This window comes from Neovison vison, chromosome 13 (assembly GCF_020171115.1).
Source record: "Neovison vison isolate M4711 chromosome 13, ASM_NN_V1, whole genome shotgun sequence".
NCBI classification, from domain to species: domain Eukaryota; kingdom Metazoa; phylum Chordata; class Mammalia; order Carnivora; family Mustelidae; genus Neogale; species Neogale vison.
Window position 1 is genome coordinate 8,240,730 of NC_058103.1, and position 11,831 is coordinate 8,252,560.

Consider the following 11,831-nt stretch of genomic DNA (forward strand, 5'->3'; position numbering starts at 1 on the left):
TGGTTTGGTTTGGTTGATTTTTCAAAGCAGAGGCTCGAAGAGTTTGGGTACTTCGTTCGTCGATAGGAGAGACGGGACCCGCTGGAACACACCTCCGTCGTCTCTCGCTTTGGACAGTGCTACGGTGTCAGGACTCCGCTCCCCACCACCTCCGGCCACCACACACATCGCTGCCACCCGACTAGAACAGAGACCTGCCAGGCAGACACAGATGCCCCGGAGGGCCACACACACTGACGCATGGCCAACCACAGGCCTGAGTTCCATCTCAAGAAGCCCCAGCCCTGAGTCCCCTTTGATGCACAGAAAGTCCCCACCATCCAGAAAGGCTGCAAATGCAAGCACTGGTGTGTGTGCGTGTATTTTTTTTTTTTAAAGAGAAAAAAAAATACATACTCCTTGTTTGTGAACGGCCAAGAAAATGAAACGAAATACCTGGAAAATATATATTTACAAAAAAAAAAAAAATCCTGGTGATTCTTTTTAATTGGGTTGGAAGGGGTTACTTCATTATGCAGCAAATTAGAAAATTCATAATTTATCATTGCACCCAGTCGAAATGCCACCCAACTGAGTCGCACCCCTGTGAAAACCATCACATAGTAGCAAACTGTCAAGCCTGCTGCAGCCGACGGGCAAAATTAATATGCAAATGTATGCAAGAAATTAAAAAGCAGAATTACCCAGGCAAATGAGGTAGCTATACTTGAATTGTTAGAATTATGAATAATTACTGCGAATTTTCTGCTCCTAATATAACTTGTTTTTTGATAAACAAAGACTTAATTATCGAGATGCGCTGGAGAATTTCCGTGGCGCTCATTAATCTTGCAAAAAAAACAAGTCCCTGGTGCCCAAGCCGTAATGAAGAGCGCGTGCCCTGAATCTTCAGAAAGATCACAGGCACCAGGGTGCCAGGGCTGGAGAAAAAAAATGACAGTGCCAATGTCCCCTCCTGTACCCTGGAGTGTCATAACGTCTTCCACTAACTATCAAAGGGACTTATTTATGCCAGCAGCTGAGCTATAAGTCCAATTTACGATGCCTTCAGCAGTGGCGAAATGATCCGTTGATGTGCGGTGGAAATGCCATCTCGCAGTGGCGCGCGCTGGTCCCAATGATACCAACATGATGAGGACCCTGCGCTCGCCGCTAATGGATGCCGCGTGACAGACCGTAATCCACAAGAGGGACCATCTTTTAGGACCAGTCTCGATGGTTCGCCATTAATCTTGGTTGTGCAGTTCACCGGTGTCCATGGGAACAAGGGCATTATCATAAACACGGGTTTTAAATTTTCGCATGAAGAGTGGGAACTCCGAGGAGGCAGACCCGGCGCCCCGGGCAGGGGCCCACGCAACCTTCGCGTTCCCCCCGGGGGGACCCCGGCCCAAGGCCGGTGCGTGGACCTGGGAGCGGTCCTCTCTCCGGTTCGGGAGCGGGAGGCGGAGGAGGGGTCTCGGGGAGACCGGGGGCTGTTTCCCCAGCCCGGAGAAGCCGCCCGCCCGGTGGGAGCCGAGCTCATTTACCAGAAGCAGGCAGAGGGGCGATCACCCCAGGCCCTCCCAGCGCACAGCCGAGGGGCCTGCTGAGCGCCTATGATTACTTAAAACCTGGCATCTAAGTGGGAATGACTGAGTTCCCGTCATCATTAGGCCGATTAGCGCCATGATAAACCCTCACAGATCATAAGGCAAAATTACAAAACATCACTTCTGGAGCTCTGAGGCAGCCAAAGGAGCTCCCGGCAGCCTGCATTTTTCAAACACCTCCTTTCTGAATTCAAGTCCCCAAATACCCTGATGTCTTGACAGCACCATTTCACTGTGTAGGCAAATTGTCACCTTTTACACCAGGGCATCTGTCATGTTCCTCCTCAAGGCCGGCTCTCCCTCCCCGGCGCCCGCGCTCGCGGCCCCTCCGGCCCAGATGCGCCGCGCGCCCCCCGGGAAGCCCAGCACCCTGCCCGGGACCGGGCTCGTAGATCTCCCGCACGCCGCTCACACGAGGAGCAAAAACCTTCCGCACGTCGGAGAGAAATGATGGATCCCCAGCATCATTCAATCCCACATTTTATTCCTGCAGAACTCCGAGCAGCTTGTCTTGCGCGCTCTCACCTTCGCTGAGATTAATTCTCACCGCGGGCGCGCCATCGGATGGTGAGGTGAGAACACATCCCGGCTCTACGAGAAATAAAAAGCGGCTCCACCTGCACCTTCAGCAGCTCCCCCGGAAAGCCCGGCGGGAGGCGGGCACCCACTGCCCCGGCCCTTCCCGCTGGACGTGTCACCAACAAGTGCAACTGAGCAGCCCACAGGGCTCAGCCCAGAAGGGCACGCGGGCTGGAAGCCGCTAGAGATGGACCCGAGTTTCCCTGAAGCCCTGCCTCCTACAGAGCTGTCTGGCCTTGGGCAAAGCACTTTCCGTCCCTGAGCTCAGTATCCTAAACCACAACATGGGGAGTCGCAGGAACAATTTAACGCCACATTGCGGGGCCATGTGCGTGACCGGTCATTGGTATTTTTATTACTGAGCTAACACAAGGATCCAGGCTTAGAGCTTCGGGCTCCAGGATCACCCACCAGCTCTGTGCAAACCCGGCGGGCTGGTCAGCCTCCCCACGCAGAGACCCCAGCACCTCACCCCACCCCCAGCAGCACCTGCTCCTCCACCAGGTAAGTGCTGGTGATGCCCCCGTCTGCCTGGTGGCCCTTAGCATGATCTTTCCAGCGGTCGAGTAATGATCTCAGCCAGTTAAAACAATTTTAATTGTGCTGAAATACATATAACATAAGTTTGCCCTCTTGGCCACTTCTAAGGGCACCGTTCAGTGGCATCGAGGACGGCCACACTGCTGGGCGGCCACCACCACCATCGCTCGTCCCCTGAGCCTTTTCTTCTTGCACAGGTGAAACTCAAGTCTCCATTAAACGCTGGCTCCGCCACCCTCCCCCTGGCTTCCGGCGACCACCATTCCCTTTCCATCTCTGTGAATCCGGTGACTGTACCAACCTCACGCAAGTGGCATCATACAGTATTTGTCCTTTGGCGACTGGCGTATTTCCCTCAGCCTCACGTCCTCGAGGTTCCTCCGTGCCGTAGCAGGTGTCAGAAGATCCTTCCTTCTTAAGCCTGAAGAACATTCCGTTGTCGGGATGGACCACATCCTGCTCATGCGCTCACCCAGCGATGGGCACTTGGGTTTGCCTCCACCTTTGACTCCGTGAACAGTTCTGCTCTCAACGTGGCTGTGCACACGTTGGCTGGAGTCCCTGCTTGCCTCTCGTACAGATACCCCGAAGTGGAGTTGCTGGGCCTCATGGTAATCCTATGTTTAATTTCTTGAGGACCCTCCGTAACATCTTCCATGGTGGCTGCCCTATGTGACACACACCCCACCCCAAAGGGACACACGAGGGTTCCAACTCTCCGCAGGCTCACCAACACCTCTTTTCTGTTCTGCTGATAATAGCCACGCTAATGGGGGTGAATTGGAACACTTGCTTGTGCTCAGGCCGCTCTCCCGGCATGACTGGTGGGTTCCCATCCTCTGGTTGGCCCCTGGTTGACACATGCTTCCTAGGGGAGGTGGGATTAGACCGAGACCTTGGAGGTCTATGGAGAGGTGCTGGGATGGAGGGCAGCTGGGCAGGGCCCACGGACAAAGCAGGACAGAGGCTGCCGCAGGGAGGGGTAGGGACCTTGCAGGGGCGAGTGTGGCAAAGCTGGAAAGCTGGATTCTCTCCTCCCAGCAGCCCGACCCTGTAGTTGGAGCACCTGTCCTCCCCCTGCAAACCCACTGTGTGCTCCCAGACTGGCGCCCCTCTAGGTACTCAAGGAGTACACCTAGGAGATCCTCAGACGAAGCCAGCTGCCCACTGAGCAGATGAGCAAACTGAGACCTGCCAGTGGAGGGGAGGGGCAGGGACTCCCAAACACACCGTGAGAACTCGGCCCTCCTGGCTCCCCCGTCTCTCCCTCATGGCACCCTCAGCACAGAAAGACACCCCCTCCCCACCTCCCCAGGCCCAAGCACCGTGATAATAAGGCGAACCAGCTTCCAGTGAGCCTCCCTGCACTGCCCTCGGTCCTCAGCCCTGCTCCCACTTTCCCGAAGCGCGAGCGCAAACGAGCTGCCCGAGCTCCGGGGAAGCAGGGCAGGATTCTAGCCTGCGGGGCTGACGCCAAAACCCATGTGCTCTCTGCCCCCCAGTGAGCACTTACCCCAAGAAGGACCTGGCTGTGAGGAAGAAGTCCGAGGAGCGCCGAGGGGCGCTGAGAGAGGTTGCAGAGAACTTTCCAGCCACAGCTGGTGCCGGTGAGTTGACTTTGTGCTCAGGGGCGACTGCGGAAGGTGGGGGCGGCAACTGGGAGAGACAGGGAGCGCCCAGCGCTGGCAGAGCAGGGCTGTCTAAAGTCCTGAACAAGGCAAGGGCTTTCGATATTATTTTTTCTGCCTGTGTTTCTTATTCATTTAGGAATGTGTTTTGGGCGGCTCAGTGAGTCAAGGCTCTGCCTTCAGCTCAGATCATGTTCCCAAGGTCCTGGGATCCAGCCCCGCATCGGGCTCTCTGCTCAGCGGGGAGCGTGCCCCCCCACCCCCCACTGCCTGCCTCTCTGCCTACTTGTGATCTCTGTCAAATAAATAAATAAAATCTTTAAGGAAAAAAAAAAAAGGAATCTTGGGGGTGGGGGCAGGGCACCGGCCATGGATCAGTGGCCACCTGCCCTCTCCCTGCACAGGGCCACACACCTGCTTCCCTGCGCGGTGGGCCCTGGGGTCCAAGGTTCCCGCCACCATCCAGCGGTGGTCGTGCCAGCTCACCCCACCTGCTCCCTGCTCTACGCTCCAGCTGGTGAGCACAACGGAAGCCCAGTCATCAGAGCCACCAGGCCCATGGTGCACAGCTCCCCTCTCTGCCCTTTGGCCTCTCTGGCGCTCTAGATGAGGGTCTGCAGGAGCATCCACTGAAAAACCCTTGGCTCAGAAAAATACCCTTCCTTCCTTCCTTCCTTCCTTCCTTCCTTCCTTCCTTCCTTCCTGTGGGCTTTGTTGGCCCCTGAAGCCCATTGTGGAAATAGCACCTCTGGGCTCAACTCCAGGCTTCCTAGGGACTGGGGGAGAGGGCGGCTGGTGGGGTGAGGCCCTTGCTCAGGACGGAACTCCTGTCCCCCCAGCTAAGGACTCTGTCACGTCACACACGGCACTGATTTGTGCTCTCGCTCAAGCGAGTTCCGTCTGCGGCCTCGTGCTCGTGGGACAGGCGAGGAGACTGAGCCTCAGAGAGGCTAAGCCCTTGAGGCAGGGTCCCGGCCCCCAGAGCCCAGCACCGTCCTCCGGCTGAAAGGTTGGCCGTGTGCGAGCGTTTCGGCACCGGGCACATGAGCGCAGGCCCTCATTCAAGCCCCGACGCATCAGTAGCCGCAGAGTCTAGCCCTGCCCCCGCTGCCTAGACAAGGAAACTGAGACACACCGAGGGTGACTCCCGAGCCTTTCAGTGGCTCAGCATCCGTGGCAGAGCTGGAACTGGCCCCAGGCTTGCTGCCTCCAGGGCCCATGGCCTCCCCACTGGGCTGTGCTGCCTTCCCCAGGGCTTGGCTTGGGTCTTGGAAGGAAAGAACATTCCAGACTCTGTGCTCCTTGGAATGGGCCTTTGAGAGGCCACAGGGTGCAGAGCCAGACGCCCCACAAGTCTTGGCTCTGCCCCTTGTTAGCTGGGATGGCCTCAAGTCTTAACTCACTGCTCAGGAAAAGAAAATAAAGGGAGGGGGGAGGGAGAGAAACACTCTTACTTCGAGATGTGTGCAGAGCACCCAGCACTGAGTTAGACACACAAGTGAGGTCATCCACGGAATGAGCCTAGAACCTGTCTGGCAGACAGTGGCCTTCTGACCTGCTGTTGTGATTATCGTCACTGGTGACCATGCCTCCCCCTCCCCCTCCCTTCTCCACAGCGATCACGAAACCTGAGCCATCAGAAGGTGAGTGGGACTTGGCAGAAAGTGCTCCGGGCTCGGTCTCTGCTTCCTCTCCCACCCGGTCCATGCACCAGGCGATGGTAACCACTCTGGGCCCAGAGGGCTGTTGCAAGCAGTCAAGGAGCTTGTGCACGGCACAGTTAGACACAGTCAGCCTGTGAGGCCTGGTGCTCTTACAGCTTCATTGGAAATGCATTGTCCAGCCCAGCCCGTGCCCTTTCCCCAGGCACCAGGCTGGCACGGGGGATGCAGAGAAAAATCCAGACTCAAGTTCACAGTTCTGCATGGACAGAGACTGACCCACATAGTTCTTAAATAAGTCTGACCGGTGAAGGGAGGAACACAAGGAAGCCCCAGTGCTTCCGGCTAGCCCTGGAGAGGTTGAACAGACTGGAGCAAGACTTCACAGAATGGGGACGAAATGGTAAGGGAAGGGCAGCTGGGGCAGGAGGAATGCATGTGCAGGGGCCTAGACACGGGATAGTCACAGGTCAGTGAGAGCGCATGTGCCCCTGTGTAAACTCAACCATAGGTGCCCTGGTCCTGGGCACATGTGTCCTCAGCCCAAGGTGCACGGTTTGGTGAGTGGACATCGGGCTGGATGCCATGCATCCCCACCCCTTGTCTGGGAGCCCTTGCACAGTGAACAACCTGCCCAACCACATGGAGCACCCCTGGGCATTCAAGAAAGTGAAAAATCATTTGATGCTGCTGGAATGTGACGTCCACAGGAGAGGGGAACAGTGAGGAGTAAAGTTGGAAAGATCAGATGGGAGGTCCTCAAGCAGGGATGGCAAACTAGGGTGAGCTGGGGGCTGTCTCCAGCCCACCAGAGCAGCAGAGAAGGACTAGCACAGAAGCTGCCTCAGAGAGAGAGAGAGAGAGCTGAGACTGACTCCTGATGCCTGCCCTGGGCAGGGGGGGAAAGGAGCCACAGGGACACCGGCTAACAGGTGTTTTCCTTGTCTCAGAAGGGCCACAAGCTAAGGACCCCCACTTGTTGTGGTGGTGCGGCCAGGAGCATTCTCCTCACGGAGGGCTCGTGTGGGGCACAGACAGGCTGCAGCTATAAGAGCCCCAGGTGTCCCTTACATTTAATTCCCTCCCACACAGACAAAGCAAAAGGAAAACGGGCTGGGGGTGGGGGAAAGGAGAGAAAATCCACCGGCTTTAGTGGAATGTACCCGCAGCAGTCCACCAAGCCGGGCCTGCCTCTGCCTCGTGCAGACAGAGCCTTGGGCACAGACACTCGCCCTGAGGAGTTTGCGAGACGAGAGCAACTCTAAAAATGAATTTTTATTTGGCACACCCTGAGCCATGGAGAGGAACGAGGAAGGGCAGGAGCGGGTGGGGAGAAGCCTCCCTTCACTCCCAGAGCTCAACACACCCGTTCCCCCAGGTGGACCTATGGCCTTCCCGGCTGTGCTGTCCACAGCGGAAGCCACGGACCACGGGCTGCTCCTGAGTGCCGGAAATCTGGCCTTCCCTCGTCGAGGTGTCAGTGTTAAACACTCACCAGATTCCAAAGACTTAGTACCCTTGGGCGCCTGGGTGCCTCAGTCCTTAAGCGTCTGCTTTTGGTTCAGGTCATGATCCCAGGGTTCTGGGATCAAGCCCCGCATCAGGCTCCCTGTTCAGTGGGAAGCCTGGTTCTCCGTCTGTCTCTCCCCCTGCTTGTGTTCTCTCTCTCGCTGTCTCTCTCTCTCTCTCTCCCCCCGTCAAATAAACAAAATCTCTTTAAAAAACAAAAACAAAAAAAGACTTAGTACACCCCCCAAAAAGAATGTAAAATATCTAATAATTTTATATTGATTACATGCTAAAATGATAATATTCTGGACGAGTGGGTTACACAAAATATACAGAAAAACTAGAGGTTGTTTCTTCCTATTTAATGTGGCTACTAGACAAGGTAGTCACATAATCTGGCTTGCTGAGATGTCTCATGGGCAAGGCTCTATACCCTCCACAGGCAACTGGCTCGGTACCCCTGACACTGGCTCCAGGGTCTGGGCTCCGGCCACAAACAGGGAGAAAGGTGTGCGTGGCCCCAGGGCCCCGCTGGACCCCCCCCCCTTCCTCTCCAGCTCAAGAATTCCACCTGAAATCACACTGGAGGGTCCTCAATATCTCATCACATGAGATTTGCATTCTTCTAAGGGAATCTCTTTTTTCTCTTTTAAATTTTATCAATAGACCATTTTCTAGAGTATTTTTAGGTTTGCAGAAAATTTGAGTGCAGAGTATAGCAGGTTTCCGGTTCCCATGTATCCCCAGCCCCTCACACTCAGCGTTTCCCTGTTGGTAACATTTTGCATTAAGGTTACAACCACGTGAGATCGATGAAGCGATCTTGATACATTATTATTAACGGAAGTCCATAGTTTGCATTAGGGTCCACTCTTGGTGTTGTATATTCTTTGGGTTTGGACAAATGTATAATGACATGTTTCCACAATTACAGTGTCACGCAGAATACTTTCCCTGCCCTGCAACTCCCCTGTGGTCCATCTACTCATCCCTCCCTCCCCCAGCACCTGGCAACCACAGATCTTTTTACTGTCTCCATAATTCTGCCTTTTCCAGAATGTCATAGACTTGGAATCCTACAGTATGTTCCCTCCTCTGACTGGTCTCTGTGACTTAGCCATACACATTCAAAGCTTTTCATGTCTTTGTGTCTTTGGCTCTTTTTTTTTTTTTTTTTTTTGGTAAGATTTTATTTATTTGCTTGAGAGAATTTTGGAGAAAGTGAGAGAGAAAACATAGAGGGAGGGGGAGAAGCAGACTCCCTGCTGAGCAAGGAGCCCCACGCAGGGCTCGATCCCAGGACTCTGAGATCATGACCTGAGCCGAAGGCAGACACTTCACCACCTGAGCCCCGCGGGCGCCCCTGCTCATTTCTTTACATCACTGCATAGTATTCCCTTGTAGAGAGGACACACATTCTGTTTTTCCATCCACCTATTAAAGGAAACTTCCATTGCTTCTAGTTGTTGGGTATTTGTTTTAATGGATTTTTAAAAACTGGATTATACTGTTCTCGCCTTCTCAGTAATTTAGCATAATAATACAGTACAGTTTGGGAAATGGTGGGAGGACCTAGGCAATCTACTACACTGATGGCAAGTGTGCAAATTCCTGCACCATCCTCGGGAGTGCGACTCAGAGTGCTCCCCATGGGGGGGAGGTGCAGAAGTTGGGGACCCAAGGGGCTGGGGCCCAGGAACGCGTGCGAGCAGCTGCTCCCTCTAAACCAAACTGGAGGCACGTGGCTGAATGAGCACCCAGACTCAGAACGTGCCAGGAGGGGACAGAGAAGGGTCCTCTGTCAGCTGAACACCTGTCATGAGCCAGGCCACCGCGCACGGTCTCGGCCCCGCAGCAGTCCTACGAGGTCTGGATCTTCAACCTCGCTGCACGGCTCAGGGAAGCTGTGTTGCCTGCCCGAGGGCACACTGCGTGTCAGGTGGCAGAGCCAATGTGGACATCAGGCCGCCCGACCCCAAGGCCAGGCATGTGACACATACTCTCACCCTGGGAACAGGGTCCCCTTGCCCGGCCTTTTTGGGATGCAGCAGGTATCTCAGTTTGGGATCTTGCCCAGAATTTCCACTGCAACATCTTGCCGCAGAGATCATTTCCATCGGGGGTGGTCTTTGTTCCTGTGCCTAGGGCGGCACCTGTCTTAGGAGGGTTTACCAGGTATCCCTCGAATGAGTAAATGGGACGTGTTCCTTCCATCTGAGAACTCACAGTTGAGTAGGGGGTGGGGGAGAGAAGGATGAGCAGCACGGCGGGTTGGAGAGAGCCATGATGGAGAGTGGACGTACTTGGGGCAGCAAGAACATTCAGGTGGGGCCCCCCATCCAACTTGCACTGTGAGGGAGGGCTTCCTGGAGGAGGTGGTGCTTCCGCTATCAGAAGAGATGAGGGGAGGAAACCCACAGCAGGAAGGCAGGGAACAGGATGCGTCGAGGGGAAGGGTAGGAAGGCCAGAGGTGGAAGCCTGAGCTGACCATGAATGGCCTTGTGAGCCACAGGATGAGTGCAGGACTCTGTCCTACAGGTTCCGGGCAATGATGCCCCAAAAGCATGCAGTGTATGTGTGTCAGAAGGGGCCCGACCCCCAAACTGGAGGGAACCCCAGGCCCCGGAGAGGGGTCAGAGTATGAAGGGCAGGTGGGAGTGTTCTTAGAGAGGCTCTGCCTCCTGTCATGCCGGAGGGGTCCGGGCCGGCTGTGGGACACCACCTTGGGCAGGGCCCTGGGGCACCTGCAAACGGGAGGCACGTGAGGGTTTCTGAGTGGTTAGCAGATTAGTACAAACACAGGGCCTGGCACATAGGAGGTGCTTAATAAATAGGGATCCTCGCTATTAATAAATAGTAGCTATTATCAGTACTTATCAAACAAGTACATGGGGTTTTTCTTTAAAAGTTTGAAAAACCCTGCCCTAGGGAGCCACTACAAGGGGACCCTATTTGCAATTTGGAAAGATCACTCAGCCTGTCTCTTGCAAGACGGGGGTGCAGAGCCGGGAGTGCAGACCCACGAGGAGACCATGTCAAGGGTCGGCCGCGTCAGGCAAGGCGGCCGCATGGACGCAGCGGGCAGGGGACTGAGAGCCCTGGGTGACTGAGAAGCCTCAGATGAGGGATAGTAGTGAGGACTAGAGGACGCGTCTGGAATGTCGGCCGAGAAAGCCAGGCCAGCACCCAATTTCAAGGGAAAGATGAAGCAAAGGGAAGGGCCGCGGCGGCCCCTGGCCAGCTCTCTCCGGGTGAGCCAGCTGGAAGCTCTTGACCCAGCGACGCGGAGGGCGACTTTCCTAAGGCACTCACCTGGGAGACAGGGCAGATGCCACTTCCCCACTGGCTTTTTTTTTTTTTTTTAATTTTTTCAATTTATTTATTTTCAGAAAAACAGTATTCATTATTTTTTCACCACACCCAGTGCTCCATGCAATCCATGCCCTCTCTATTACCCACCACCTGGTACCCCAACCTCCCACACCCCACCCCCGCCACTTCCAATCCCTCAGATTGTTTTTCAGAGTCCATAGTCTCTCCACTGGCTTTTAATTCCTCACCCAGGGACCTCTCCGAGTCAATCACAACACCTCCCAGGACTGAAGAAGCCGAGGGCGTGTTTGAGGTTTCCCCAAAGCATTTGGGGTCCTTTTGATTGGGGCTGGGAAAGCAGACCCCTCCAGCGACGCTCCCCCCTTGGGACTGTCAGTTCCAGAATGATTCTTGGGGCTCCATTCTTGCCTTCTTGGAGACGGAGCGCAGCCCGGCTGATTTCTGGGTGTCCTTTGTAAGGCCGGGGTCCAGGGGACCCGCCCAGCCACGCTGTCACCCCTCTCCCGGCACTGACATTTTTGTAGTTTCTGTCCCTGCATTCACAGTGGTAACTACGCCCTCCTTCCACATTCCTGGAGCTCTCTGTGCTCTGCTCTCGTTACCAGCGTGGGGCTGCCTGCATGTCCCCTGTAATCGCACTTCAGGGTCCACAAATTAATAACTGTTCTTTCGCAATTACTCTCTCTTTTGGCACCGCCCCTGGCCTTGCTCAGCGGTGCGCATCCGCAGTCCAAGGGACACGCCCGGGATTCAATTCCAAGCTCAAAGTAGTACAATGCACACGAGACCCCGCTGGTGACAGCAAAACAAGGTCCCTCAAGCCCCGTAGCTCGAGGCTCAGTAACAGATGAGAGCACAAAATATCATCGGGATAGAGTATTTACAAAACTACTTTAAAGGAATTGCGTGTCATTAATCACAAGTTCTTAAAGATCAGTCTTCTCTTATTTGTTCTAATCTAGCTAAATGGGCCTGGAAACACAGCCCG